This window comes from Chamaea fasciata, unplaced genomic scaffold (genome assembly GCF_029207755.1).
Source record: "Chamaea fasciata isolate MVZ Bird 193981 ecotype frontalis unplaced genomic scaffold, bChaFas1.0.hap1 SCAF_6, whole genome shotgun sequence".
In the NCBI taxonomy this organism is placed as follows: Eukaryota; Metazoa; Chordata; class Aves; order Passeriformes; family Sylviidae; genus Chamaea; species Chamaea fasciata.
The window spans coordinates 8,546,794-8,573,521 of record NW_027094091.1 but is presented as its reverse complement, the minus strand read 5'-3'; positions in this window follow the sequence as shown (position 1 = coordinate 8,573,521).

The following is a 26,728-nucleotide window of genomic DNA, read 5'->3' as shown; positions in this document are numbered from 1 at the left end:
GGCAGCATTTGGTGATTGAATTAAAGAAAATTGCATCACTGTTATAGTGGCAAACCACTTAAGGCAAATGATTTTACAGTTTCCTAATGCATTTTCTTTTCTCTGACAGTCAGGATCAGATTGCTTTTTCCATGATATATGGCACATGAAAATGTTGTTAGCTACAGCATTTACACATTTTGGGCAGCTTTTCTCTATGTCATTTGAGCAGGGATGTTGTCACAGACTCATATCATCCCAGGCTATATTCTGAAGGAAATGGTCTACAAGACAGAAAGTGTTTGAAGTGCTTTACTCCATGAATCCAAGGCAGGAAACCTGGACTCTTGGATGTCAAGGGAAGGATTTTCTAAATAAAGTCCTTTAAATTTTAGAGCCTCAGATTAATGCTGCTGTCCTGGAGCCAGGAAGAGTCCCACTGTTCACTTCAATGACAGCAAACAGCAGCTTTAGATATGACTGAAGTTTCTGTTCACTCCAGAAGATGCTGCATGAGCAGCAAATCTGCTGAGTGCCAAACCCATGGGCGCAGGAAATTCCACTGTGCCTACATCCCGATGCTCAGCCCCTATGTAAAGACGGGACACAACACAGGGCACAGCCAGCTCCACACCTGGCAGTTTGGTTTCCAAACTGTCCTTGGAGTCCTGGTGGGGCAGAGTGGCGAGAAAACTGCAGAGCACACCCAGGGCACATCCCCAGGACTGCTTGTGTTATTTTAATGTGCTGAAAATGAGCTCCAACAAACATCATGTGGATCTGTGTCTTGATTAGAAGGTTGTTCTTCACCTGGGAATACAGCGGGTTTTGCCTGGCAATTTCTTCTTCTATAAATGTACTTATATGTTCTCTTTTTGCCACTGGGAAAAGTGATTGCTTTATGGATATTTTTTAATGTATTAAATTTGACCTGAAAAAAAAATCTATTTCCCCTTTTTATTCCCTTCTCCTTCTGTTATCTGTGTTCCATAAATACTGGTGAAAACCCTAAACTGTTCAACCAAATACACTGCCATTTGAGAAAAAGAGATTTACCATTGTCAAAATATATTATTTGTATTATAATTTATTTCTAGTGATTATGTATTAATGTAGTAACAACAATAATAATGCCAAAAGACTTTCAGCCAGACTTAAAACACTTTGATTACTCAAGTTTAACAGTTGCACATCAGCATTTCTGGTTTTATATGTGTTTTGTATGATTCTGTGTCCTTTCTTTTCAGTTACAGGAGGAGATTCTTAATGATTGTAAGGTGATTCTTGGTGAATCAAGAATAAAAAAAAAACAAACAAAACAAACCAAGAGCTGGCAGCCAGACTGTTGAATGAGTTGAATTCCCAGTTAAGTTTTTGGTTTTTAAAGTGAAGAAATATTAAGGACTTGGGCATTATTATGGCCATCTGGATTTGAGCTTCCATGTTTTGCTGTGTCCAGTTCACAGATCCATCATGTGCACAACATACGAGCCTTCATCTCTAGTGTGGTAAGTGTGGTCAGGATAAGGGGGTAGAAGACACCAAGGTGAGGTATGAAGAAATAAAGACGTGAAAAGGCAGTGCAACCTTACCTATGTAATGAGAGAATTCAACACAGAAGCATTTATAATTCTTTCCACATGATCTTACATCATTTCCATGTCCAGAACACTCTTTAAAACTATTTAGGAGTCCTGAAACAACCTGTTCTACACATCAAGGACCATGGGAAGTCAAGAGGACAATTCAGGGTCAATCCCAAACCAAGCCAGAGCCACTTGCTAAGTTCAATGGAAATGGCATAAGAAAAAGATAAGAGTTAAAGTAAGAGAGAGAAAAAAAAAAAAAAAAAAAAAAAAAAAAAAAAAAAAAAAAAAAAAAAAAAAAGAAATTATACAGTTTAGCTTCAGACCAATTTAAAAGGAATTCAGGTTCATCAATCCTTAAACACCTCAAGAATAATGGACAGTTTCACTTTGAATTGGAGTTGTCACTGTGAGTGCAAATCACAAGCTGGAAGCAAAGATTTCCACAGTCTTATGTTAACTTGGATAATATTAAGAAAAAAAGTTGACTGAACTACAAGAAATTGTCAGGAATTGTCAGGAATTGTCATAGACTTCACGCCAGGTAAAGGATAAGTACAAATTCTCCTCTGTGGCACTTTGTTAGTAATTAGAGACATCCTGGAGGTACTAAAGTGACATTTGCACAGACCATTGGTATCATGTACCTTTTCTGTTTAGCATGAGGAAACTCTCTCTCTAAAAGCTCATTATTGCAGAGCATTCGGAGATATAGGGCAGGACTTAACAGATAACAGATTTCTTACCCGGCATGTACTCTGCAAAGTCCCAAAATCTGTGTCAGTATTTGGTCTAGCAGTAAATACAGGGAATGCAAGTTAGAAAAGCAGCTGAAAATAACCGAAGGAACTGCATTACAGATTAGTTTTTGCTTTATTCTGGGGAAAAAGAAACACTTCATAATAACACTGAAAATGTCCTGAAAATTCCCTAGTGTTTGTAGAACTCTAATTGACTTTTAAAGCTGTGTTGTTAGCTAAAAAAAAAAAAAAAAAAAACCTTGTGGGGGGGATTTTATCTATGTTAACATCAAAATAAAATTGTGCAATTAGATAATTCTTCAAAAAAATAGAATATATTCTTGAAAAAAAGTAAAAAATGAAAACTGTGAAAGGAAAAATATAAATAATTCAAGGTCTTTGTTTTTTCTTTGGAATATTTCAAAGTCAGTTAAATATGTCTCTGAATTTCCTCTAGTCACCACAAGTTACTCTCACAAGGCCTCAGAATTTACTATTATTAAAATCCTGTTTATATTACCATTTTCTATCGGTAACAGTTTTGGGCAAAGTTTCAAAATGCAGGGGTTTTTTAATAGAAAATTTTAAATTTATTTTTAGAACTGGTTTTGTTTGTAAAAATATATGGAAATTAAGACAAATAATGGTGTTTTGTGACCCAGAGAATCATTAGATTTTGTTATGTGGTTCTGCTTTAAGCATGCTCACTAGACAGAATCAATGGTGCTTGACTGTTAGCCCATTTCAAGTGAAGAAAAAGACCTTTCATTCAAACAATACCAAATAGTTCCCTGGTGTTAGCACTGTTCCTCATCTTCTGTTCAACCCAGAGCTATTTGCCTGAAATGCAAAGTTTTCCCAATATTTAATTACAGTTTAATGGAATTCAGCCTTTTACTCTAATATTCTGAAAAATTGCTTTTAGGAACACAATTATTAAGAATTATTAATAGATTTATTCTTTATCCTGTGGAATGTGAAATTATTATGGCAATGATATGAGTTATGATATTTCTCTAATAGTTTATTTTTGAGAGCTCTTACTGTAGGAGTTAAGGTTTTTCTATATTTCCCCCTTTCATGCTGGAATTTCTCTGGTGTATTTTGAGTGGCTTTCTCTGATACACAAACAAAAAAATCACACCAAAACAAAACAAAACAAAACAAACAAACCTTAACAAAAAGCAAGAAAACTTTTTTCTTGCTCCCCTAACTAATAAAAACCAAAAATTTCATCCCTAATTTTGATTTTACAAGCTGACTATATTTTTAATTACTTCTATTTAACCATTTCACTTACTCCCCCCACATTTTCAGTCATGGAAAGCTTCACAAAAGGAATCTTTCACTGGAAAACAAAAATTCGAAGATGCAGCTTTACAGACTCTGTATCAGAACTCTGTCACTCCATCCTGAATAAAAGACAGTCCCTGCTCCCAGCCCCTGATAGTTCTCACAAAGGCTGGAGGATTCATTCTCTGACAGGGTGGGTGATACAGACCTGCTGTTATTAAATCCTATTTGATGGGATGTTTCAGAGTGTCATTTCATGACAGGGCAGAGTCCACCAACTCTTTGGGTGCCCCCTTGTTTGCTCTGTTGTACGCAGCAGCAGAGACCTTCCAGGGGTGACAAAAAAAGCTCCTGGTGGCACTGCCAACTGTCTGGGGCACAGCAGTACTACAGCAGCCCTCTTGTTAGAGGGTAGAAATTATCCCAGACACAGACTTCTTGTTTATCAGAGCATGAAAAGGGTCCTGGTTTATTTCTCTTTACAGCTCAGCCATCCTGACTCCAACTATTCACTGACTCTGGCTGCAGCAAGCTCCTGCTGTGGGTTTCCCTTACAGCCTCTGACTACAGGGATTGGTTTGCAGACTCTGACTGCAGGCTTTTACCCAGCTAGACTGTGGCTGCAGGTTCCACCAAGAGGCTCTAACTGCAGCACCAGAGTGACCTCATAACAGTGATTCTCTCTACAGAAACCACTTTCTTCATCATCCCTCCCCAGCTAACCCACTCCCTTTTATCTTACTGATCTTTATTGGATATAGCTGTGGCTCATGGGGGAAAGGTTGTATTGGGTAATGAACACAGCTGTTACTTATCATGGGTGAGGTCACCTGCATTCCCTTCTCCTACAGGAAAGGATGGCAAGGCTCAGAACCCAGCAGTCTCTTTAGTTTAGGTAGTGTTAAAAAGCAGTAAATCAAGAGGGCACAGGGCATTCCCAGGGGCAAACCCCCCTCCCCAAAACCAAGAAACAAATAACCAAAACCAATCAAACAAATAAAAATTCAAAACAAATAAAAAACAAAACTAAAACAAACAAATTACCTCTTGAAAGGTATTTTTTCCAGAGCTTGGAGTTTTAAGGTTCAGGAGTTAACAGCTTTGAGGACAAAACTTCAACAGGTCAAAATAGGCAGGGCATCCTGAAAGAATCTGTGTTAGAACAAGGATTCAAACTTGTTTGCCTTCTCCTAAAGCCGAGGTTATCTTCTCCTAAAAAGAATGGTATCACTAAAATTAAAACAAAACAAAAAAAAAATTCAAGTAAAAAAAATGCTTAAAAAACTCTTATTTTTTAAATTATCCAATTCCTTCCTCTCATCCTCCCTCCAAAAGCCCTTTCTCAAATTCTTTGCAGAGACAATGCCCCTTAATGAACCTCCTTTTCCTCTGGATGTACCTGGCCAGATGAAGACCCCTTTACTCAGTAACAAATTCCATCCCATAAGTGAAATCTGTGGGCAAACTGCTGTGTTACTTTGAGCCCTGGGTAGGTAATTTTGTACATTTCTGAATCAAACAGAGGACTGTTTTATAGGTTCTGCAGACTGACCCTTGATGCAGGTTTTGCTGCAGTTTTTCCTGCACAGAGGTGCATGATTAAATCCCTGTAAGAACAGTAATTCATAGCTGTCACCCCAGCTGTCACCACAGCCCCATTTATCACCAATGCACCATATTTCTTAAACATGTTTAAAACTGAGAATAAATTCACCTGAAAGAAGAGAGGAGGAAAAAAAAACCCACAAATTTAAAGGAAAATAAAAAGAAGGCAGAAAACCTGACAACGCTGTAAGTGTGCAGTGGTAATTATCCAGCATAATATTAGCCTCAAGGCTATAATTCTCTGGAAAGATCCATAGAAATCCATAGGAAATAGGACTGTAGCTGTTAATAGGTTAAAGAATACTGGGATTAGAAATGCAAACGCAGTTTGGATGGAAATCAACATCTCACCTTGCCTGACACTTTCAATTCTTTCCAAAGTTCCAAAGACCTATGGAAAGAAGCTTTAGTCAAGGAACTACTCAGCTGGAAACAAGAATGGTTCCTTAACACTTCACTACTCATTACTGCCTGCTGAGATGTTGCTACTGAAGGAGGCCTGGATCAGCTGAAGTGCCCTTAGCCTTTGGATATTAGCAGTTTCCTGAATTGTTTCTAGCATCTGCTAGAATTTAAAGTATTCCCAAACCCATTCTTTATTGCCCTGGTGTACGGGCTACCTAGAAGCCAAAAGTGCAGCTATTGTATCTTAGACAAGTACCAGTCATCTTTGATCCTGAACATTTCCAAAGTATCATGGGTGCAAAACAGCTGTTTCCCCAGTATTTGGCTTTCTAAAAAAAAATAGCAGTAATGTATCCCTTTCAGAATTAATTAGCCATTTGGGGAATTGATGGTTTCTATATTTAAGTTTGTGAATCAAATCCATTGTGATTTGCAGAGAGCAGAACATTACACGTTCTGGTAGCTGGATAATAGGATCAGTACACTGGGGACTTTTCTGTCTGTCCCCATGCACAGATGTTCTTGTGGCAGGAACCACAAGGGGGATAAAAATCATCTGTTTCACATGAACACCAAGAAATTAATGGGCACAAAGACCTCAAAAACAATTCTCCTAGCTCAAGATAACAACCCATTGACAAAACCACATTTTGGGAGGAAAAAAAAGTGATAATTTGTAGTATTTCTGTCCAGGAATTAGAATGTCCTTGGTTCTGTTCCCAGGGTTGACACTGGCCTTCTGAACGACTGTCAGTCACTTTGCAGCTATATGTCCCAGTTCCCAATTTTACAAATTATTCTAGTTCTTTGTAACACACTCATTGAGATCTGCTGATAAAGCCCTTTTATTCTTGGTAATAACTGCAGAGCTTGCATTATCATTTTGTGCATGCACGAATTTGCCCACACCTCACTGAATGACAGGTTTTTATCCAGCACCGAGTGTAGCAGCTTCCCCTGAATGTATTGCCATGTCTTCCTGTTAATCTGCCTCTGTCATTATCTCACTTTTTAATTCACGAGGATCTAGTTCTGAAAACTGTTTTTTCAGTTTATAAGGAGAAGTGTTGCTATTTTGGATAATGGACACCCTAAATTTTGGCTTTAGTTTTAATTTCAATATTAGGGATTGCAGTATCAATTGGGGAGAGACTAAGAGAGCTGGGACTGCTTGACCTGGAGCAATTAAGGCTCAGAGGTGTCTCTTCAATGCATGTAATTACCAGTGGTGCTCAGAGATGAGGTGAGAGGCACTGGTCATGCTGGTCACTAGGGGGAAACTGCTCTGGAAACAGTGGCAGCAAGAGGTGTGAGAGGAAGGGTGAGATCTTGTGAAATGCAGCCCCTGACACGAGCAGAATAACAGAAGTTCTGACTGCCTGGCTCCCACTGAAGTTTATTAAGTGGCTGAAAAGTGATAAATTGCTTGTGTGATGTGCAGAGAGGATCAGCATGGATCCAGCCCTTTTTTATTACACAGAAAGTAATTATAAAATCCCACACCTCTCATCTTCTTCAATCCAGTGCCAGTTTTGGTGTGTGTCTGTGTGGAATTGTGTTGAATCAATATGTACATTGACAGTGCAACTCATTGCACCTCATGGAGTTGAGAACTGAGAAATTTAAGGAATATTGATGAGTGTTTCTAACACACACATGCACATTTCACATTTGTATAATTATGTAATTTTGATCTTCCACACTATCAAAAGAAGTAGTTGAAGCAGTATAAACCTTTTTTTCTTTCCTAGATTCTCTTTTAAATGAATTTTTTTTAATGGAAAATGAGCTGCATGTACAGAAAGTTAAGCTAAATATTTGCTGTATATAATGTGATTAAGGGGTACACAATTCTATTTTTTATAGGGAAACACAATTCTACTGTTTTTATATATAGTCACCTGAAATGGGAAGGAAAGCCTCTGGATTCTGTAGTAATCTTCCACAACAAACTAAACCAGTCAGCAACCTGTAGATCTGTCCTCAAAGACAGATTTGCTCTCCTATAATCTCCCTGTTTAATGCATTATAGTCAGAAATATGGCACAGACAATTTAGCATCAACAACACCCACACGCAAACCTTCCAAAATGATTTTTTTCCTTTCTCTTGTTTTGCTTAAGCCTTTCCTGCCTCACTGCAGGGCTGACTTTTTCAGCCTGTCCTGTCAGGAATAACTGCAAAGCTTTAAAGGATTTTCAGAACACTTGACCAAGATTTGACACCACTATATTAGATCTGATGATAAACATCACACCCAGACCTTACTTCCATATAGCCAAATAAACAAGATCATAAAGACCATTTGCATTCTTCCCACCTGGCTCACTTCCCCGTGTTTGAAGTATTGCTGTGCTGTGTTTGCTTTAGTTTAGGCACTCAGGCAAGGATTAAATGCCTCAGTGCAAGACATTTAAATTTCTTTATTTTTACCCTGGGTGGGTATCAATGCTACAAATCAGAGTTTTTCTGTCTGGAGAAAACTGATCCCAACTCCTAATGGAAAGGAAGGGAAAGCCTGTGCAAGGATGATTATCAGTGTGTGCTCTCATGCTCCTACTCCTCTTTCTACCAGGCAGTTTTCACTTATAAAACTTTTATTCATAAATTTTATTCATAAATAAAGTTTTGGATTTCTAGGAAGGGGATTAATTTCTCCATCTTGGAAGACAAGTTTTCTGGCCTCTGTCCATAGCTGGTGGACACACAGGATCAGCAAGAGAGACCCTCACAGTCTGAATCATCAGATTTATTTTTAATGTCTTGGATTAATATATGTATATGTCCCAATCTGAGATGAGAGGATCCGGGGGGGGGGGGGGGGTCTAATGACCATGTCTAACTCTTTGATTGCCCAAGACAGCACATTTAAGGTCATCCTTTTCTGTCTGAGTTGTGGAGGTGCTCATTAGTCAGAGCTGGAGGCAGTGAGCATGGAATTCAGGAGGATAACCCCAATCAGCCAGACAGGATTTGTAAGAAAAGGCAATAAACTTCTCTCCTATAAATGCTCATGTCTGGGCAAAACAGGTGAGGAAAAAAGGCAAACCCTGCTGGGGATGTGTGTGGGGAAGCCCAGTTTGTTTTGCAGGTGTATCAATTAGTTTCTGTGTTACAGCCTGAAAATGAGCTTTAATTTACACCTTAGACCACCAGACTGCAAATCATCACAATTTCTGGAAAGTTGGAATCATTTTCAGCTGAGTTGCTCTATCAGCTACGATCTGACAAGGCCTGCAGGCCTTGTAAAAATGAAGTGCAGGGGAAAGTGATTAAACTAGTATTCAGTGAAGAGGTGTGACCAAGTGTCTAATTGAAATTATGGCATAATTTGATTTCTGTGTTTGTCTCTGTGGCCTTAGGTCACCGTGTTCCTCCTGAATCTTAAAAAAAAACCAAAATAATATTAAGGGGGAAAGTCGAAAGTCTTTTACGAGTGCTATACTGCAAAAAGCATGTAACAAGGGGAAGAGCCTTAAGCATCTGCTTTGGAAGCTGGTTTAAAACTCAACCAACTAAATTTGCCTTTTATTTCTATTGACATAACTATCAAACACACTGTTCTTCTGATAGAAATGCTCTAAACTTCCTTTAAAATTTTTCCAGAGTGCTGATTATTTTATTTTTGCACGAATAGTTATAGCAGCATAAATCCTAAATAACAGGAGATGCTCAAAGCTACCATCTACCAAACTTAACAACCCATGCTAATTGTTACTTTGAAGCCACCTTCTTGACTTTCTGAAAAATGGCACATAAAATGGGCAGGAAATTACTTTTATTGTCTTTCACACAGCTGTAAAACATGCACGTGTGATGGAGACCAGCAATTAGATTAAGTTCTTAAGAGGAAAGCAGTGTCACTCTTTGCTTTTGTGAAAATCTTCCAGACATAACTCAACTTTGATCCATCACTGACAAAGAAAATTGCACATTCATGGGGGGATTTGGGTGCCTGGAGGTTGCTGCAATGAGAAGTAGCACAACTGTGCTCAAGGTATGGGATGTTAGGAGCTGCATTTCCAGTGTTGGCATCACATTACACCAGCCAGCCCTATGGCAGCTGTACTCAGGGATTAGCATCAGGGATTCAGCATCAATGCCTTTTCAAAAAAAGGATATAAATGGATAAATATTTTACTTATTGGGATCTTAACTGGTTGCTCTTGTTGATTTCTGCCTGGTTTTACCTGATTTATCTTAAATATAAACTTTGAAATGGATCAAAAAAAAAAAAAGTTAAAAAATTACCTCCCCAAAAGCTAGCTTCATTACATTATTTTAAGACTGATTATTGAAGTATAAGAAAAGTTTTATAAATTTTGTTCTGATTTTTTTGTCTGACTTCATATATCTTACAGTTCATACAATCACAGTATTTTTTTCTTTTCCCAATACTTTATGATTTTCTGAAACAAATGGTTGAGAAATACACTCCCCTGTCATCTGAAGTAATCACAAGGTGTAAATGGAAAACTTTGTTGATTTTTAATCGACATCACTCTTACAGCATTGTTCCTTGGTTATGCCATACTTATTATTTCAATATATAAGCTCTAACTTGCGGCTGCTGATTCCTGTTATTTCTCTGGTTGATACATTTGAAGTACTTAAATGGGAAAAAAGGTAGGGGAAAGCCCTAGCAGAGTTAATTTGCTCTTTATTATGATATTTAATTATACACCATAATCAACTCACTTCTTGATCTTAAATTAGAAGTGTTAGAACTCAACTCATTTAGCTTTATGTTTAAATTTTTCCTCAGCTACACAAATTGAAGTCTAAGTACTTCCAACTGAAGAGCTTTTTTCCAGTTGAAATATTGCTATTAGAATAATAGTGATTAGGATAATAATAATTAGAATATTAATTATTCTATACTTTTGCTAAACCTATATGGATTTTTATCAGAACTATGACAGAAGTCCTTGTTCATGTCTGTGTTACCAGCAGGAGAAACGACTTTGTAGTTATTGATTACTTTGGATATAGAGTGTAGTCCCCAAAGGAAACAGCAAACAAAGCCCTAAATACATCCTAAACAGAGCATAAAAGCTGCTGGAGTTGTACTGGAAATGATAAAAAGTGGTTTTCACAGACAAAGTGGGATGTGTCCCAGGGTCTGTACCTGATTATGGTTTATTAATTTAACAATTAATAATGGATGTCCACTTCACCTTGCTAAACATCTTGTAAATATCTCCATTACTAACTGTGAATACATTCATAAAGGTGCAATGCCAAGAGCAGAGATGTGTGTGTAGGTAAGCTTAACTTTTCTCTTTATCCTTTTAAATTCACTGCTTCGAAAGATTTTCTCAGCACAGAGACAGATCTTTTTAGATTGAAAAGAACAGTTTTGTGCCTTTTTACAGCAAAAGGAACAGTTGTGTTTCTCTGGAAACAGGAAAGCCTCTGAAGCAGTTTGCTTCAGAGGCCAGCACAGGGTTTTCGGGAATGCCGAGTTATTCCACTGGAATAATCCTGTCCTGAGTCAAGTCAGTTCAGCACCACTAGCAGAGTAACTGGGCAAATCCTGAGTCCTCCTGGGAGAACAGTTATGGGAAACAGAAGCAAAGAGAGCCTTCAAAAGCCAGCAAAGATGAAGGATCAGCCCAGCCCAGGGTGCTGTTTGTAGAAGCACTTAGCAGCAGATGTCTGCAGGATAATTTTAGATCCAGGCGAGCATCTGGTGATGCTTTCCAACAATATTCTTCCATCTCTGAAACTACTTGCTTCCCAGAGCTTCCCAAATTAAAATGTTTAAAGGCTCTAATTCTACTGCTTGGAGGAGAAGAAATAGTCAGCGGGGACCGTGTCAAAAATAGGATTGCACTGAGGGTAGAGTTATCTTCTGAAGCAGCACTGGAATTCTGCCCTCAGGGCCTGTCTGGCAATTCCTGACACAAGCCTGGAAGTTGTTTCATGCCAGGTGCAGCAATTGTCCAGGGCAGTAGGGAGGGGAAATGCACCTATTCCTGATCCAGCAGGTGACCCTTGGGTGGTGAGAGCAAACATTTATTCATGCAGCACATTCCTGCTGTCCTGACCACACCCCACCAAACTGGGAGAGCAGACACTGTGCTGGCAGCCAGGGGGAAAAGAAAGCTGGAGAAGTGAATTCACAGGGATCTCATGAGGATCAAAAGGTTCCGTTTAAAGGCCTGTTTCTGGAACAGAATAACTTCATGCAATAACTTCATGCAATAACTTCAGAGATCAGGAGAATATCTGAACAAAGGTGAGGAGTGTGCCCCTCCAGCAAAGGCCGATTGCACCCTGACTGTTTGGGTCACAGTACAGAATCACTCCAGGAAGGAATAGATCCTACTCTTCTGTATGGCCTTTGTGAGACCACCACTGGAGTTTTGGGGTCGAAGAGTACAGTTTGGGAGCTCACACTGCAGAGAAATTCATTGGCATATGGGACAGAGGGCAGCAAAATGCTACTAAGTTTCTTGCTGAGGGTGACTTGAGGTGTATACGTCCAAAGACCCTGGACATGGAGCTGCTAGGCAAGAGCAAACTGGCTTTGGAAGACCATTAGGATTGTGCCACAGCTTGGAATTGATGCCATGAGACTGGCAAGGCTTGCACACAGATAGGCAGATTCTACCCAGAAATGTGGAGGAACTGGCTCAGTGAATCCCAGGATGGTTTGAGATGGAAGGGACCTTAAAGTTCATCCAGTTTCAACCCCCTGCCAGCCCACAGAGGAGAATGCACAGATGGTGGCTCAAGGATCATTGTCCAGCACTGCATTCTAACAGCAGACTTTTGAAGGGAAAATGCTTTCACCTCACAGCAGTATTTGGAATATTCTTTGCTTCATTCCAGGCCTTCACACCAGAGTCCATCAATTGCTGCTTGTGCAGATGATTCCATGAATCCCTTCTAACCCTCATGATTAAGGTTTGATAACGCTGCACGTGTTCAGCACACATTTCCTTATCCTACCATTGTCACTGAATGGTCCTGGTTAGATGTAAAGTTTTTTGAGAGCCGTAATAGCAGGTTTGGGTGCAACACTGTTGCTTAAAGGTTTACTTGCCTCAGGAAGTCAAAGTATTAACATGTTTGAAGTTTTAATTTTTCTTTTTTGACCTTTTTTTTTTAAAAAAAAAAGAAAAGTGTTTTTGATTTATTTAATGATTTGCAACTGCTTAGGTGGATTTGACCTAAGGTTTTTGAAGGGGAAAAAGAACTACATGAAACACAGTAACAAAGTTTATATTTAAGTGATTTAATTACCTAGACAATTGCCCTGCATGAAAATATCAACAAGAAAAGGCAAGAGTGAAGTGTCAGCAGCCCCTGAGACAGCAAGAGGTCAGAAACTATCCTTGTTGTCCTTTTAATAAATGATACGACATTTTCATGGATCACTAACTTTCCTATAGACTGAAAAGGAGATCCTAGTGAAGGGATTTGGGTTCCACATATCTAGAAAGCTGATTGTGTAGAAATAGAGACAGATTTTATAAAAACAGTAGGAAATGTGATCAATGTGTCAAAGCCAAACCACAAAGGGCATGAAGTGTTTTTTTGGCTGTCAGACCCTTTCAATATCTGATGGCAAGTGCTTGGGTTTTTTGCTGGTGTTGATAAACATCCCTCCTGCTAAAATAAAACTGCTGTTTAAAAAAAAATATGCAAGTTCTCTCTTTGAACTGGAAATATTCAACAGCTTCAGTTTCAATGAAGCACTTTTTTACAAACATGCATTTTTTTTCTAAAAGAATAGGAGATGAATCTTAATAAAATTGAATACTCCTCACAGCCAACCTAAAATAAATATAATTGACAGCTGCCTCAGTGAGTTTGCTCTTGCATCAGCCTCCAACATATTTGTGCAGGAGTAGAGTATTGGTGGGAATCACTCTGAGACCAAACAAACTGAGAATTTTTGTGAATCCTGCCAATCTCCATGGGCTGGGACTCAGTGGATGCACAAACCAAGAGCAGATTTCAGCTGATGGCTGTGATAAAATGCACAGTGGAGGAGTGTGCAAAACAGGCAATTCCCTGCAGAAACGGCTAATTCTTCTGGATGGAATGCCACTCTTTTAGCATTAGGCCTCATACATTGTTAATGAAGAAGAGAAACAATTAAATGGGAAAAGGGGACTATTAAAACAACACTTAATTGTGACAGGGTGATAAAGTGTCCCACCAGCTAATCAATACAGCCTCTGGGTGTCTAACAGCCTTATCAATTTTACTGATGTCTGCATATCTGCTAGTTTTAAGGTCTTGGACTACATTTACAGAGTGCCAGGGGAGAACTTTTTATATTGCAAATGAGCTGGCACAAAGGAGAACCTAACAGGCAAGAAGCTTTCCTTGGTATTTTAGAAAACCATTTGTATTATCCTGGTTCTTCCCCCAGGGGTGGCTGGGCACTGAACAGGCTCCCCAGGGCAGTGGTCACAGCACCAGCCTGGCAGAGCTCAAGGAGCATTTGGACAACACTCTCAGGCACGTGGCGGGGGGGGGGGGGGGTTGGTGTTGTCCTGTGCAGGGCCAAGATTGGACTCAATCCTTGACTCAATTCCCTTCCAACTTGGAATATTCTATGACACTTCTTCTGTTCCTGATAAGGTATCACCCTTCTTTTTTTGTTTCTTGTGGGGAAAAAAAAAATCTAGATCAAAGCTGAGTGGGAGATTTGATGTGTAATTTCCTCTTTTAAAAAATAACGTGGTACTATTAGGCAAATAGTGCAAACAAAGCTGCATGTTGGTCACATTGATTATCAGAAGAAAAATAAGAAGCTGGAGATATACAATGAAAAATTGTGCTCATGCTCAGTTTTCTTCAATACCACCTGTATTCATGAAAAATTTTCTTCCAGTCCTACCTCTTGTTTCCATGTTATCAAAGACTCCAGAGGTGCCATTTGGTAAAATTGCAAAGTGTTTCATGAAGCTACATTTAGTTGTTTTACTAGATTTGGGTCTCCATCATTCTGCACAATTGCTTCTGGCTACAGCAATAGACTGACGTTTAATGGTAAAATTGTTGTTTGGTGTAGGTGAGCAGCAGACACAGTTAATAAAAATGTGATTGGTGCAGGATCCATTTAAGCCAGTAAAGATGCAAATGAACATTACCTGAGAATTCATATTTCTTTGCCTGTGAGATGTTAGAGCAGGACAGGCATAAAAAACAACTTTTATCCTTTAGTCTTATTTTGAAAAAAAAAGCAGCAGCTACCTCAGTCGATTAGTGGTAATTATTTGTAGATTATTTTTGGAAAAGCATAGGAATGATTATGAAACATGTTAGGCCAGATTTAATTACCCTGCAAGTGGCAGACACCCAGCTTTAGTGTTAACTTCACATGGTATTTGGTAATTCTGTGATGAGACCACAAAAATCAACTTCTTCATGTATTCTGAAAACTTTTCATAAGAAATCTTAAATTTACTTCAAGATCACAGTTTTCTATTTTTACATTTTCCCAACGTTTTCTGCTGTGTTTCTAAATGCACAAAATGTTCATCTTGACAGTAGAGTTAAGAGAAGGAAATAATCTTAGTCTGGTCCAAGAATGACATAAGTCATTCTTCAGTTTTCATTAAAAATGGTGTTATGAAGGCAAATTAATTTTCATTGAACAATCTCTCCAAACTGTGATTTTACTGTATATTGTTTACAACTGTAGATTTTCTTATCCTGACATCTGAGTAGGTGTTTTGGTGAGTTGAGGTTTGCTCCCCTCTCTGTTCTGTGGGTATTAAAAATTTCTGTCCTGTGGGAACTAACAGCATGAGCATCCATCACACTGGGAATATTTTCCTTGCTCGTCAATAGGGAAATTTTCTCAAATTGCCTATGTTAATTTAGGCAAATCAGGGACCAAAAAAGTTATTTCTGACCTGTCCTTAGCTTGACCTTTGCCTCCGTCCCAGAGCAGAAAAGAGGCTGATGTGTTCAAAGTATCTTTTTTCCCAGTTTTATGAAAAAACATGACTTCTCTTTACATATCTACACATTCTTTGGTTTAATTTAATTCAATTCAATGCAAGTCTTGTTGGAACAAATGGTGACAGAAAAAATATTGTAGATATAGTCAAATAAAAATGTTCAAGAATATAGCAGTTCATCAGAAGTGGTTTCTGGATTCAAGTGAGCTGTGTCTTGCTAAGGACTGATAGGTAAAATTGTCTAACTTTTGCTTGTGCAAGGATTTCCAAAAGGAATTTGATACAATTGTCTAACAGTGTGAGCAAAAAGAAAAAAAAAAAAAAAAAGTTTGTTGATGTTGATTTATTCCAGTGCAGACCTCTAATAAACCCCTGTACTGATTTTTGTACACACCAAGCAGAATAGGAATAGAGATGGAGAGACACTGTGAAAATAGGAGAAATCCTGGTGATGCCTGAAGTGGAAGGAGGAAAATACATTTCTGTAATCCACAAGAGAACTTGTTTTCATGATCATCACCAAAATTACATTCTTAAATTAGTTCTTTTACAGGAGGAACAATGAAATAATTTAATAAATGGGAGAGGTCTGAGAGGAAAATAGTTTCCTAGGATTTAAAATACTCAGTATTTCTACAGCTTTGTAACTTGACATGTAACCCTGGCCAAATGAATGCCAGGGGTGATCTAAGAGATCCCTGCTGCGGTCCCATTTCCTGCCCCTTTTCCCATTTCCTCCTTTTGACTTAATTCTCTTTCAGGTTCCTCTGCAGCAGCTCTGGTACTCATCTGACCTTCAGTGAGCCTTTTCTGTTCACTTGCTGGGCAGAAAACTAGGCCACCAAGGAAAAAAAGAGGTAAAAAGAAAAAAAGAAAAAAGAAAAGGAAAAAAAATTTAAAAAAAAAAAAAAAAAAAAACAAAAAAAAAAAAAAAAAAACACCAACCCAAAAGAAACCCAGAAATATTTTTCTGTTGGTTTAGTATATTCACATTCTGAAGTTTTTAGGAGTTCAAGTCTTTGTTATCCTGCTCCAAAGCCTCCAGAACAGAAGTAAGCCATGGTGTAGGGTCTGGAAGATATTTTGCAACATATAATATTGGTATTTTTAACCCTTGAGCATTATGATACCTGTTTATTCTCATGTGTCTTTTGGAGTCACCATAAAATTCTCAGCATATATTTGGAGAACACACAAATGGAAACACATGCAAGCTAAAAAGGAAAAGTGGATAAAATGAAGAAAAGGAGTGAAAATGAGGCAGGTGGAAGTGCACTTGAAACAAATACAGGGAGGCAAATGGAAATTACTTCTGAACATTCATTTTGTTTGGAAATATCAGAAAAGACATATGACATCTGTGAGCTTTTGGCCTTTAAGCTTGGAAAGATGCCTGGGTTCACCTGGGGAACAGCCTGAACAAATGCCATTTGCAGCTGGGGGGAGGTGAAAGTAGTAAAAACTGATGTTATTGAGTCTGGAAAGGAACCTTCTCACACAGTTCCTAGTATCTGCACTAAGGTGTTAGAAATGCATGGGATTTTGAAGGGAAGGCAAGGCCTGATTTGAAGCATTCACGATGATATACAAATAAAGAAGGACAGATATTTTGGTAGTAGTCTGGCAGCTCATTCCATCAGTAGTTATGTACTCTGTGAATTCCCTACATATATGCAGAAAATAAATCACCGCCTGATATTGGGAAGAACAGGCTTTTCCTTAACTGGCTGGTTAAATGTCTACATTACCAAACAATGAAAACCTGTGTGACAATACCTATTTTTCATGATGGCACACTGACAAGCACTACATATAAATCCCATTTTCTGACTCTGAAACCCATTCTTTTTCCTTTGGACTGACCTTTCTCATTTCCTGATCTCCCTCCTTCCCAACACACCAGTTTTTCAGGGTAATGTACTTTTTAGGTGAGTGATTAAATTGAACTTGTTTTCTACAGGGCCTGTGGGTTCATGTTCCCTCAAACAATTGACTCAGGAAATTTGAAGTTTTATTCTCTACCAATTTACATCTACTTCCATTTGAACAGCGAAATGTGCATTTCATTAATTTCATTGATTATTTATTTTCATTTCATATTATTAATTTCAACCTGCATTCAATTTCAGTGTGTTCAGTGCCTTGCTTTTCCTTTACCACTCCTCTTTGAGTCCTCTAACGAAGTATATAACTCATATTCTTTGGTCATACATGCCCAAATGATTCTTTCACATTTCCTCACTGAGCATGAGTAAGGTTGCAATATATACTCACTTCCATCAAATTTGTATTGTCTTTTTATATCAAATTTCATATATAAATGTATGCAATGAATTCTAGATGTTGGCTCCATATTTTTTGTTATTTCCTTCCTATATTTATCAGCTTAGGCGAGATTTTTGCCTCGATTTTTTTGGGGGAGGGGATTTCCTCTGAGGATTCACCTGACTGAAGGGCTTGGAGCACCTTCCCTCCTAACCTGTCAGACTGGCACTTATTTTTGAGCTTTGGGAATGGCCTTTCTTTCAAATTCCTAGTGCACAAAAGTCTCTCAGGGATGCCAGAACTTATTTACAATGACAAAACAAGTAGCACTATCTAGACAGATAAACAAACTCTTCTTTTTTTCTTTTTTTTTTTTTTCTGCTAGGAACTCAAATCAGGTGCTTTCTCTCAAGAAATTATCCCCCAAAAGTAAAATAGACTTTATCGCCAATTATGAAGGGAACTGTATCAAGTCTCTGCATTTAACCACTTGCTCCAGACCATCTGTCCTTTTAGCAAAGGTTCCTTGGCAAAACATTTCCCTTTGTTTGGTTTTCAGGGCACTCAGCTGTGCCCTCATGCCACAGCAGCTCCCAGCAAGGAAACATCAAGTCACACAGCAGTACCCCACAGGGCATTAAAACCTTTTTGATAGTTTCTCTTCCGGAGTCCTGAGTCTGTGTGGCTACATCAAAACTTTTTGTGGCCAAAGACAGGGGTTTAATTTACCATTTAATTAGTACTCTTAGGAAATGTCTGATAAGGAGAGGTGAAAGGGCCAGGGATTACACTTAACATGCAGTAAGAGCAAAGCTACCTCCTCCTGGGAGGAGAGGAATGAGCAGATGGGCCACATCACTTGTCCTTAGGAAAGGAGAGAAAGTCCTGGCCTGTTTTACTGACAAATACAGAAATAAAATGTCTCTAAAAGAAACAGAAATTCTGCAGCCATGGCTTTTTTCCCTCCTTCCAATTTTCATTTTCCCAAACAGAAGTTCCTGTGGCAGTGCTACCCATGATGTTATAAACAGCACACAGGTTGGTCGATGCAATTTTCAGCCTTGCTTTCAAAGCTGTCACCCATGTCTGAGCTGAACCCTGACGGAACTTCCCAAGAACATTTCTAATAAAATCACTCACAGATCAGTTAGAAGTCTGTGATAAGGTGGGAGTCCCTGTAGTTTTGTTCATTTCCCCCCATGGATGCTTTTTGTAAGCCCACATCAGGCATTTTGATGGAAAAATCAGTCCTCCATAAATAAAATAAAGGACTGTATTAAGTCAAGTAGCTCCCCTGATGCTACTTGCTTCATTAACACTCTTCCCTGGTCTCCAGTGGATGTTCAAGTTCTCCTTGGGGAAAATAAACACCTCTCCAATCTGTTTTTCGCCTCTCATTTTTTTATTTATTTACTGATTTCTGGTGAGCCTAAAACACTCTATCAAGCTTCAGGAGCTTTTATGTTGCATTTGATTTCCTTCCAAGGTGCTTTTCTCTGTTGGATCCTCTGCATCACCATCAGGGTTTTGTTTTGAGATTAGTACTTTCTTATCTGAACTGATTCCTTCTGGGGTAGAATAAACTGCACCACGAGCCTTTTTAGAAATGATTAATGAAGCATCTGTTGTGTTAGTCAAGCCCTACCTCCCCCCTCTCCAAGAGCTGGAAGTCAGGGGTTATTTCCTGGTTTTGACTGATCTTTTTTAAGGGAGAGGTTTCTGTTTTGTTGGCAGCCCGAGGTTGGCAAGGGCCACAGACAGGTTAGAGACTGGTTCTGATAAAAGCTTAGCAAAGAGATGAAGCATGATAGCAGCTCCAACCATGAACTCACTGGTAAAAATCATAATATATATATATATATATATATATATATATATATAACAGATGCATCTGACAGAATCCAGCAAAGGTGCTGAGCTATTTTAGCAAAACTTGGGTGTGTTGGCAATTCACAAGCAGTAATAACCACAGCTCCTGTCCTGCTCTGTGGGTTTCAGATGACAATTTTCTTTGGGCATTATGGCAGGAGTGATTTAAAAGATGTGGAAGAGTTCTCTACAGAGAGGGTTTAAATGTGAAACTTTTGCAGTCTGGCCTTAAGAAGCACATACAAATCAAATTCCAATTAGAGTCAAAGACAGTGTGATCAAGTGGAGTAGATGGCACTCTGCTTGACTCAAAATTTTAAAAGTGTATTAGAAATAGGATTAGGGATGAGTCACTGTACATGTTTTTCACAGTAATTACCAAACAGCCCAGCTAAACCCTGTCATTCCCATTGTACTTCCCTATTCTTTATAGCATCCATTATTCTGGCATTGTAGGTGGATGATTTTCACAACTGAGTTGCTAAATGTATATTAGAATGGCATTATAAACTTCATTTGCAATTTCTTTCGTTGGTCTCTATGTGTTTAATAAATGTTTAGAGAGCAAAACCCTTCTGTGGTAGCAAACCTGTGGGACTTAGTGTAAATGTAAATAGTTTTTAATGCTTGTGAATGCAAATTTCCACACTATGCATCTATTTCCATAGGTGGAAGTGGTTTAGCTGCAAAGTGCTTTGCCTGTTGTCTGAATTTGGGGACCACCAGAGCTCTGCTTTCCACGTGCTACAGGGACACAGAGGATGTGACACCTTAATACCCACAGTCAAGGTTAGCTCAGTTAGTTCTAGCTAAGTTGGTGACCCAGACTGGGGTTCAGTTGCCTAAAGCTGGATATCTAAAGCTCTCTGAGTTGCCCTCAGGACCTACAGAAGATGCCCTTAAAGTCACTTGAAAGTTTAAAAGGATGCCCAAAGCATAAAAAAGGGGCAGTAGGTGTGGACAGCTAAACCATACACTAAGGAACTCAATGGAAATCTAATAGATGTTGGCAAATTGGATAAAGAGAGTCTGATCAATTGCTGAAATTCAGTTCTTTTCTGATAAATTGCTGAAATTCAGTTCTTTTCTTTAGAGGAGCCTGAATAACTTTCTGGCTGCATTGATTACAGTTTGTGAATTCCCATCCCCATGAGAGAGGCAGACATGAAGTAGAAGGTACAGGAGACCTGAACTCTCCTGGAAAGTAGAGGGAATATTCTGGGGAATAAAGTGGCACCAGACACCACTAATTGGTAGAGGTGGGAAAATAGAGCTGTGCTTCCTTGGTTTGCTTAAAAAAAAAATCTTCACTGCAACTTCAATTAGCACTTCAACACTCCTGAAAACTAGTGAACATGAAGTGTCCTGATTTTTTCATTATAGAATCAACAATACCTTCTTTCAGATCATTCCTTTCATCAAGGACTTCAAAGCCCTTAATGAAAGCATATTTTGTTTGTTTACATTGCATAATGGATCACGGCACAGTAATGCCTAAGTTGACTGATATGCAATCACAAAATTCTACTTCTTGTTTTGGCCTTAGTAGCCCAAATATATCACATCTGGTTCCAGGTTAGCCTCAGTCAAAGGCTGCCTGTACCCACTTTTGGAAGAAAAAAGATGAAGAGATGGCAAAATGCTGCAAATATGAAAAAAATCTTGCTAAATAGTTAATGAAAGACTATACATTTATTTATAGTAGAGAATAGCAGAGAAGCAAACAGACAGAATCCTGATATCTGTATCATTTTGACTCATTTGCTACCATTTCACAGCAAGTTTTTCCCTTAAGAACATTTATTCCAGATAGTTCATGATTAATTCATCTACACTGGTTGCAGATAGCATATTTCTGGAGGAAGATCCCATATTGCATTTAATTAATATAATTTTTTTTCTCAAGTCTTTTTGTCAGTTTGGTTGAATTCAGCTCACTGGCTGAAGACATATAAATATAGTTGTGCAGTGACAAACAGCTGGGGTGTCCCTCATGAAAATATAAAACACAATGAAGATTTTTGGGAGTCATTTCCTTGGGTCTAACCATATTCCCTGGAATACCTGGTTTATCCACAAGGGCCTCAACTACCAGCAATATTTTACCTACACATATTAAAAAAGTCATTTTGCATTTTTAGTACCCATGTTTTCAAATCCCCTCTCCATTGGGAAACTCAGTCCCATTGCCCTAATTCTGTAGCTATAAAAATGAAGATGAAAAAGACCCAGGTCTTTTACCTGTGGTTTTTCCCAGCCCTGCCACTGCCAGGTTCCTCAACGTCCCCTCTCCTAAAAGAATACAGACCTGGGGGGTGCCATGTATGTGCCTGTGGTGGGGAGGAATAAAAAATCATGCCATGAATGAAAATACCCTTTTCACTTTCAACTTATGCAAAACCCGAGTCTATTTGTGTTCAAAGAACACAACCCTTTACTTAGGATTTGGGGTGAAATGTCACATTCACTGCTGAGGACAACAGCACTCCTTACAGGAGTGTAAATACCCAGTTGTGCTTCTGACTTGGAAATTAGACCTCAATACTCTGCTGGAATCATTTTAAGTAACTCAGGTCTCCAAAAAACCTCTGTACAATATATTGCTCTGCTAAAGAAATTTCTCTTTCAGGCTTGCTCACTCGTATCCCTAAGCCAATAGGAAAACTGATTATTTTCCCTTTGAATCACATGTGCTCTGCTCATTTTCTGCAATAATATAATTCAGAATAAAATAAAAGGAGGGATATAAATTTTCATTGACCATATTAAATTGAACAATGTACATACTTCCGTGGTGTTAGTTTTCATTACAAAGGAAATTGAACTGCAGAAGATGGTCATTTGAAGCTCTATAGATTTTTCTGCCCCATAAGCTGCAAAAAATGTTTGAATGTGTTCATCCTGTCTTTATATGTTTATACGCTTATATTTTTTTATATATGCACATGTGCAAACATAGACAAACAAATAAATGTGCTAAATTAATGAGAAAAACAGATTCCTGATATTTCACAAAACTAAATGTTTAGTTTTTGTGTATTTCCCCCCATGCTTTTAACTTTTACGATTTTTCACTATATTCTAGTCAGATTCTTGGGTGTGGAAAGAGGCAGAAAAGAGAGGAAGGAAGGCGATAAATGAAAATATACACTGAGCATCCTAATTAAGATTTATTTAATCCAGCTACAAAACAGTATTTAGCATCCTGATGGGAGCAGATTGCTTTCACATTTGATGTGATTTCCCATTTTTAAATGAGGAAAGAGGCACTGTATTAGACCTGAATCATTGCTGCAGGGCTGGGATATTTGGGATTTCAGAGCTTGTAGTTTCTTCAGGGGTGGGTTTGCTCCAAAGCCATGACAAAGAGCCCAGCAAAGCCTGGCTGTGCTGCAGAGCTCCCTGTGCCAGCCCCAGGGCAAGGACCTGCAGAAAGCAGAGATAGGCTACCAAAGGCAGCTTTCACCTGCTGCGCGGATCTTTTTGACAGCATGACCTTGAACCATCATGGCAGGTGATCAAATGTCAAATGGGACCTGCTGCTCCAGGTCAGATTTTTGAAAAAGTCAGCCCACAGAAATAAGACACAGATGGCACATCTCCACCTGTTACGAGTCAGAGACCTTTTACCACTAGTAGAGGTTTGGGATTCAGTTTCTTACTGATCATACTTAGCGTTCCCTAGAGAATGGTGGGAGTAAATTGGGAAGATATTGAGAAGAAAAAGATATTGGGAAGAATATCCCAATATTTACTTAGATATTGGGAAGAAAATCTTTCCTGTGGGGGTGGTGAGGCACTGGCAGAGGTTGCCCAGAGAAGCTGTGGCTGCCCCATCCCTGAGCTCCAGGCAAGGTTGAGTGGGGCTCTGAGGAATCTGGTGTGATGGAAACTGACCCTGCCCATGTTTGGGAATGAAGGATTTTTATCTTCCCTTCCAACCCATTCAGTTGCCATTCAGGCCATTCAGTTGCCCTTTTACAACATCATAATAAATCCATCTTTGCTAATACCTTTGACAGTGATTCTTTAAGTGATCCAAATCACCCACTCACAGCACCACTAAGCACTTTTTTATTTCTAAAATCTGCACCAAGAAACCCCAGAAACTTGCTGTACAGGTCAAGAAGGTTATCCCTTCAAACATATGGAAGAAAAATGTTCTGCAAATTCATAATCTCAAGGCAATCTCAATTAATGATTTCTGAAGCCTTTCAGTGTAAAGAACTACATTACCAGACTTAGTGTTTTCCAAGGAAAGACTACATGTGACCAGGCAGCGTTGAAGCAGAGGTATATCAACTGGGAGGTTTGTTACATTTTTGGCAAAGCTCAGCAGAAATAACTCCACCAGTATCAAGGAATGAAATGAGGAACATAATGATGCTGTTTAAAATGCCAAAGAGATCTAGGTTAAAAATATGAACATAAGACCTGATTCAAAGTCATGAATTTAATAGAAAGAGTCATGATGAATGCAGCGATTCTGGAACAAGGTCCCAGAAGAGCAAAACACCATCATGTATTAAGCTTCAGGCCAGCCCTCTTCACATTTCTAGCACATGAACCAATTTCCACCAAGGCTGCCTGGGTCAGTTCCAGGCTGCACATTGCCCTGAGAGCAGCACAAGTCACTTGGTGCATCTGTCTCTGTTTGACCTTTGGGACAAAAAACCATCTGGAGGGGCTCCACAGAGCCCAAGAGTTGTGGGCTGGAAAGGGCTTTGTGAGACTCAGTGAGGCAAAGTCTGTCAATTTGGTTGTGTCCTGCAGGCACCAGGACATGGGAAGAGCATCCTGCACATGGGCCCCAGGCTGTGCCAAGCTGTCCCACAGGATGCCACAAGGTCTTTTTATGCCAACTCAGTGTATTCCCAGTTCAGACCCAGGCACATCTGCTGAAATGTGAATCAAGTCCACTACCAAACCCTGTGAAAAATTAGGGAATCCCTTGTTCTGAAACTTGCCATTAAAATAGACCTGCAATTAAAAAGTGAAATATTGGACTGTTTCATGGATAGGGAGCAACCTATAGCTGGTAGCTTATCCACAGAATTATCATAGCCATGGATCACATCTAAAATATTTAGAAATTGCTTTAGCTTTTCTAGACCGCCGTCTCTAAAATATCCTCCCAGTTCTATTAATAGAATATGTGGGTTTATTAGAATAATGTAACCAGCAGAAATAGAAAGTAGCTTTCTGATCATATAATGGATATTTCAAAAAGATCTCTACCAACTTCCAAACTCTCTACTTCCTCCACCTCCTCCTCCAAGCAAAAAACCCCAAAACCAATCAACAAACAAACGAAAAAACCCAAAAAAACAAACAAGCAAAAAAACCCACCCAACAATGAATAAAAAGATTCTATTTCCCTAACTACTATTGATTTCAGTGAATTTGGTCTTCAGCTTCTGCTTTTTCAGTCAGTGAGCTTTCATGGGCCTGATTTTGATTGTCCAGCTGTCTTTTAAGCAATGTGTGTTTAATCCCAGCTCTGGCTGGTGCCACTCACTCAGCGTCGCGCAGCATAGCTGCTCCCTTTCCACATCCCCCAAAAACTCAATTCTGTGCATGAGGGCCACCATAGATTCCCATCTGGTTATGTGTTTTACCTTTCTTCCAATTTTTACTGGCTTTTACTCCAGGACTTTTAGGGACACAGACAGTCCTATTTCTGCCTAAAGAAAATACTAGATTTTATTTGTTTCTTTCTACCTCCTCTCCTTCCCCCAAAATTGTAACAAACAGGATCTGTCGTGACCTAAAGGATTACCCAACATACAGGTGTGTGGAAATCATGACCATGAGTACACAGGATTCTATAACAGACAAGGACACAGAGGATTCAATCCTCTGAATTTCTCTATTTTAGTATTGATTACTGCAACTTTATGGCCGAGAGAGGGATGTAACCATCCCAGAAGCAAACCAAACCAAACAATGGGTCCAGAAGGAAATGAATCAGTGGCAGATTTCCTCCAAAGATAATCCATGTCAGAGTCTGGAGCCACACAGGTGTCCCCAGTGATGATGCCTAAGATCTGAAAGAAAGGTCATGTGGAGAACGCAACCTGTTTATGTACAGAGTACATGCAGCACGAGAATTCCTCACAGAGAGAAATTTCATTTTGATAAAAATTAATTCCTTCTTTGTACCACAGAGACATCAGAAGGTTCAGGACAGCATCACTTCAAGCAACCAATAAGCTCTGTAATTTCATATTTCACCTGTAATAGCCAACAGATTTCCCATCTTTCCTTTTCTTTCAGACCCACTTGATTTTCTCCATTTCCACTTTTTCAGACGATAAGTTGTCACTACAGTTTCTTGGGATTGTGTTTGCTGGTAATACCTGAAGGTGTCCTGTTTCCAGATAGCCCAGCTGGACTTCAAAGAAGCCCAGCAGCACTTTCCAAGGATGTCTCTGGTTCCCAAGCTGGGTTTCCAGACTCCCAGCTCGTAGGCTGCCAGTCCTCTCTCTGTTCAGGAGTTGCCCCTTCTAACCAGTCTGCTCACATCAACATCCTGCATTCGTATTTCACTATTGCAGTGGCTGAGTTCTTTCTCTTAAGAGTTGACTGCAAGAGGGAAAAAAAAAAAAAAAAAAAAAAAAAAAAAAAAAAAAAAAAAAAAATTGATCTGATTTTTTTCTCTGTCTTACTTTCCAGGGTTTTGAAAAATGTTTTTGACAACAGTTTTGTACTGTCTGAAATGTCCTGTGAGAACCAATCCTACTTAGGAAGGCGTTTATCCTCTAAGGATTTACCAGTCTCAAACATGTTTTTTGTGAATGATAAAAGTTGAAGATAGAGAAAAGAAGCACAGGAGAAATGCCAGTACCCCAGGGGAGAGAGGACATGAGGATTCCCTTTGTATGGTCTACATAAACCCTCACAAAACTTAGCACATTTTAAGATTTCTGGGTAAACTGGGGTCTATATCCCTTAAAGTCTCCCTGCTCTGCTGTTTAAGGATTACCTGAAGGCTGTCCCACACTTTTCCAGAGTATGTAGCAGCACATCCTTCCTAATGCAAATCATTTGAGAGTCT